The sequence below is a fragment of the Octopus bimaculoides genome, chromosome 9 (assembly GCF_001194135.2).
Source record: "Octopus bimaculoides isolate UCB-OBI-ISO-001 chromosome 9, ASM119413v2, whole genome shotgun sequence".
Taxonomy (NCBI): domain Eukaryota; kingdom Metazoa; phylum Mollusca; class Cephalopoda; order Octopoda; family Octopodidae; genus Octopus; species Octopus bimaculoides.
Genome location: NC_068989.1, coordinates 9,193,145 through 9,199,044, shown reverse-complemented (window position 1 = coordinate 9,199,044; position 5,900 = coordinate 9,193,145). Strand labels below are relative to the sequence as shown.

The window sequence follows — 5,900 nt, the reverse complement described above, 5'->3', positions numbered from 1 at the left end:
ATATATATATATATATACATATATATATATTTACACACATATACACACACACACACACACACACACACATATACATGTATACATATCCATGTGTGTATGTGTCTTACCCTCCAGCCTTCATCAGGTGTCTTGGGGGAGAATTCGAACATGGTTTCTCATTCCTAAGGTATTTTTCAATGTTATTATTATTATTATTATCATTATTATTATTATTCAGGTCACTGCCTGGAATCAAACTTGGAATTTTGAGGTTAGTAGCCCACGCTCTTAACCACTACGCCATATGCCCATGGGAATATGGTGTAGTGGTTTCTTAGTTCGATTCCAGGCAGTGACCTGATTAATGATGATGATGATAACAACATCGAAAAATACCTCAGGATTGAGAACCCAGGTTCGAAATTTCCCTAAGACACCTGATGAAGGCTGGAGGGTATATCAGCCGAAATGTTTTGTTAACAACAAACAAGATGAAGACAAATATCCGTCGAAAGTAAATACTGTAAATAATGTAACACTTATTTATCCACACTGTTTTGAATTTATCCACCATTGTCTTGTAGCTTTGAGATTTCGATTGTGTGACTATGTTTTTTAGAATGTTATGTGCAGTGCTCAACATCTTTTGGTAGCAGAACCCAACAAAACAATGGTTATATGGAAATGTACCAACTTTCTCTCATCAACCATCCAAGAGCAGAGATTGAGGTTTACTGACCACTGCTGGAGAAGTAAAGAAGAATTTGTGAGTAATGTGTTGCTGTTTGTCCATCATGATGCCACAGTGGCTGGAAGACCATTGAAGACATATATACAACAGCTTGCAGAAGCTGTTGGAGCCAATAATAAAGCAAATAAATTTTCATATTTCGAGAAATATACACATACATACATAATGAGCTTCATTTAGTTTCCATCTACCAAATCTCCTCACAAAGCCAATGATGATACTAAATGACATATGCCCAAGGTCCCACAACCATGTGGTTAGGAAACAAACTCCTTACCACATAATTGCACCTAACAATGTTTCTTCATCAACAAGGCAGCAAGCTAGCAGAAGCGTTATTTCATCTGCTGTTACGTTCTGAGTTCAAATTCCACCGAGGCTGACTTTGCCTTTTATCCTTTCAGGGTCAATAAATTATGTCTGTCTAAGGCAGAATTTGAACTTAGAACGTTACAGCAGACTAAATACTGCTAAGCATTTTACCTAGTGTGCTAACGATTCTGCCAGCTCACCGCCGTTAATTCATTTATATAATGAACAAGTGCATTATTGGTTTAGACTTAAGGGCAACAACAGTACCGTTTCTTTTTTCTTTTTTCTTTTTTTTACCTCATTTGAAGACTATTTTATTTGAAACGTTATTGGGTAGTGTAGAGAAATTTTAACACATGACGTAGAATTTATATATTTTTCTTTTACATATTCACTAATTATAAATAAATCTGGTTATAATTGAGACATAAGAATTTTTTTCAGTTTTAATCAGTTACATACTTATTCCTTACCATCGATGACAATTAAAAATAATATTAAAAATTTAATCTGTTAAATGAGAATATTTAGAATTTTTTTTTTGCTTTTATTGTTTATTACAACGTATTGGATATTGGTTTCAACGTTGTTAATCGTAGATTTAATTGGCCCTTTAGGCAACTATTTGTTATCTGAGATCTCAAACATATTTTGATTCGCAATGCATATGAAAATATTGATTCACAACGGCAGCTTGTGCAAAAAACAAAAACAAAAAAAAAATCTTCGTTTCAATGCGAATATTAGTGCAGATGTGGGTATGCTGCTGCATTTTTGCACATTTCAATGAGAACTTTCTTAGTATTAAATTGAGACACATATTAATTCAATTTCCTGAAAGTTTAAATAACTCCCGTCTTCAAATCATAGATATCTTGTGGACATTTATCAGGTGTGCTGGAAAAAGTAGCTCAGAGTGAAATAACAAAATTATTTTGTACAAGCAGAAGATGCTGAACTGAAAAGTTCTAAAGAAAATGCACAATGGTATTTAGTTCCTAATCTATAGATTCTTAGTTCAAATCCTGCAAAAGACAATTTTGCTTTTTAGATATTTCATCATTATTTAACACCATAATTCAACAACTTTATATCTCCATTTCCAGAAATTAAATTTTACCACTCTGAGCTCTCTTTTTTTTATTAGTTCATGACTTTGAATTTTCTCATTATTTATTAATTCCTCATGTAACTAATTCTGGCATGGGTTAAATGGTCCAATGGGAATTGGCAATACAGAAGACTGTACCAAATTCCAAAGTCTCCAAGGTCTGATAAAATAAAGTACCAGTGAAGTAGTGGAGTTGATGTAATTGGTTTATGCATGTGGGTGTATGTGTGTATATACACACATATAAATCATCATCATCATTTAACGTCCGCTAGCATGGGTTGGACGATTTGACTGGGGACTGGCGAACTGGATGGGTACACCAGACTCCAATCTGATCTGGCAGAGTTTCTACTGCTGGATGCCCTTCCTAACACCAACCACTCCAAGAGTGTAGTGGGTGTTTTTTACATGCCATCAGCATGAGGGCCAGTCCGGCGGTACTGGCAATGGCCACGCTCAAGTGGTGTTTTTTACGTGCCATCTGCAAAGGAGTCAGTCCAATGTTTTGTCCACATGCCACCGGCACAAGTGCCAGTAAGGTGAAGCTGGAAACGATCGCGCTCAAATGGTGCTTTTTTCGTGCAACCGGCACAAGAGGCCCATAAAAAATTTCACTGTATTTAGATTAAACATTATGGTAAGCTTTCACAACCTGGAAGAGAAGGACACTATGCAACTGTTAGCCACGGGTGTCAACTACCAACTTAACATTTCGTATGCTCAGTCAGATTCTTCCCGGCGAGTTCATGTCCAAACAAGTAGGAGCAGGTTTTGTATTGCCCAAACGCAACCAGGGGTATATACAGGTTAATTTCAAGACTGTTGGGATGCATAATTACTGGGAGGAGTCTAACCTAAAAACCAAACTGGAAAATTCATACATTATTTACATTTGACGGATATTTGTCCTCATCTTGTTTGTTGTTAACACGTTTTGGCTGATATACCCTCCAGCCTTCATCAGGTGTCTTGGAGAAATTTCGAACCTGGTTTCTCATTCCTAAGGTATTTTTCGATATTATTATTATTATTATTATTATTATTATTATTCAGGTCACTGCTTGGAATTGAACTCGGAATCTTGGGGTCAGTAGCCTGCGCTCTTAACCACTATGCCTGCTCTTAACCCCAAGATTCTGAGTTCGATTCCAAGCAGTGACCTGAATATTAATAATAACATCAAAAGATATCTTAGAAATGAGAACACAGGTTCGAAATTTCCCCTAGACACCTGATGAAGACTGGAGGGTATAACAGCCAAAACGTTGTGCTAACAACAAACAAAATGAGGAGAAATATCTGTCAAATGTAAATAATGTACATAATTCCTCATCTCTTAAATGTTGAACTGTATGGAAAATTTATGTCCTCAAAAAATCATTACATCAATTCAAATTCAATTTTTTCTGCTCGTTCCAACTGTATCATTGACTTTTCACATATGTTAACAACAAAGGCAGCCAGAAGATTTTGTCCTACAATTGTACAAGAGGTTGAAATTTTACATTTTCCTTAGAAATTGCTATGTTTTGTTCATTTAAATGAGTTTAACACACATATCCAATAACATAGTTATGCATTTATATACATTTTCGTCGTTTATATGGTATTTCAAAGGAACGATTAGTTTTGTAAATATTTACTTAGGAAAATAGCAACTGTGAGAACGCACTGTCCCAGCAGGCAGGTCCCTTTATTCTGTTATATTGATAACTAGCAATATTGATAACTAGCAATATTGATAACTAGCAATATTGGTGAGTTCATATAAAAGTAGCTTTTAGGCATAAAAAACTCAATCTAAAAACAAAACCAAAAATTGTATATTTTATACTTAAAAAATGATTTCATAAATTCAGGCCTTGAAGGTAAGAGCATGCTGGGTAATGTAGACATAGATATATAAGAAGCAAAAAAGATGGGATTGTCACAGCTGGATAGTCTTTGATCATAGGGCTACTCAATCAGAACTGAACAGGAATGATGTAGCATGCAAAAACCCCAAGTACTGCATACAACATTCAAAATAGCAAATATATTCAATGTAAACATAATATAAAGTGTAAACATACTGCAATATATAAAATCAATAGTTGTTGGTACTCTGTCGCTTATGACATTGAGGGTTCCAGTTGATCCGATGCAAGTGGCTGAGCACTCCACAGACACGAGTACCCTTAATGTAGTTCTCAGGGATATTCAGCGTGACACAGAGTGTGACAAGGCTGACCCTTTGAATTACAGGCACAACAGAAACAGGAAGTAAGAATGAGAGAAAGTTGTGGTGAAAGAGTACAGCAGGGTTCGCCACCATCCCCTGCCGGAGCCTCGTGGAGCTTTAGGTGTTTTCGCTCAATAAACACTCACAACGCCCGGTCTGGGAATCGAAACCGCAATCTTATGACCGTGAGTCCGCTGCCCTAACCACTGGGCCATTGCGCCTCCACAAATATCAATAGTGATGGTGCCCCAAAAAAACCCGCCACCATCATCATTATCATCATCATTGTTCTAACGTCCAATTTTCCATGTTTGCACAGGTCAACCAGAGTTCATTGAAGCAACTTTTTTTTTAACAGTAAAATGCCCTTCCTATTGCTAACCCTCACTTGTTTCCAGGTAAGGAAATATTTGACCATTATATGGTAGTTGTCTACTCCTTATGCAGAGTTTGACCACCTCCTGTACCTACACCTTAGAACCATTATGGCACCTGATGTGGCTTTTTAAACCAGGCAGTGTTTTGAAAAGACACCTACATAGATTGCATATCCAATTTAAACCACGAAGAGCTACAGTTAAGTTCTGATCTTTGTGGATCTTAAAATGTCTTTTGAGGCCTCTGTTAAATTTGCAGACCTTCTGGCATACATTGCATTGTAAAGTATGCACAGACATATAGACAGAATAGTTGGTGCAGGTTTGTTTTCCATGGGTTCGCAAATATATAGGTAGATACAGTAATACCTCACTCTGAGAGTGTAGTGGGTGCCTTTTACATGCCACTGGTATGGCAGCCGTCTGGTGGCGCTGGCATCAACCACGTTTGAATGGTGCTTTTTACATGCCACCGGCACAGGAGCCAGTCAGGCAGCACTAGCACTGACCAAGCTCAAATAGTGCTTTTTACATACCAATGGTGGCACTAGCATCAGCCACGACTATGATTTTACTTGACTCAACAGGTCTTCTCAAGCACAGTATATTTCCCGATGATTGAAGGGTACTTTTAAATGGGCCAGTTATGTCACACTGACATCGGCCATGGTTACAATCTCACTTGGCTTGCTGGGTTTTCTCAAGCACAGCATATCTCCAAAGGTTTCCCAGTGCTCAACTGGTGCTTATTTCATCGACCCCCAAAAGGATGAAAGACAAAGTCAACCTTGACAGAATTTGAACTCAGAACATGGCGACAGACAAAATGCTGCTAAGCAATTTGCCTGGCATGCAAACGATTCTGCCATATTGCCAACAACACTAAAGTTATTAACGTAATTATGTATGCACATACCACCAATAACTTAATTAATTATCACAGCAGGCTACACATTATAAATATAACATTTTAATACACTTCTAAATTGCTGGAGACCTCAATACTCTCACCCCATCTTGGTACAGTAAGAATACTATTAGCTGCAGACGTGATGATGCAATAGCACCACAACTAAAGTCCCAGCATGGAAAATGAACATTAAACAATGATGATGATATATATATATATATGTATATGTGTATATA

The 5,900-nt window shown here is 37.1% G+C and overlaps 1 long non-coding RNA gene across 1 annotated transcript in view; it reads left to right on the top strand.

The window, feature by feature from the left end:
• LOC128248693 (uncharacterized) overlaps positions 1-5,900 on the top strand; it is a 69,226-nt gene that overhangs the window by 1,507 nt on the left and 61,819 nt on the right. Inside the window, exon 2 of the long non-coding RNA XR_008264852.1 lies at positions 599-745. This is a non-coding gene — a long non-coding RNA (uncharacterized LOC128248693). The remainder of the gene's footprint in view (positions 1-598; positions 746-5,900) is intronic.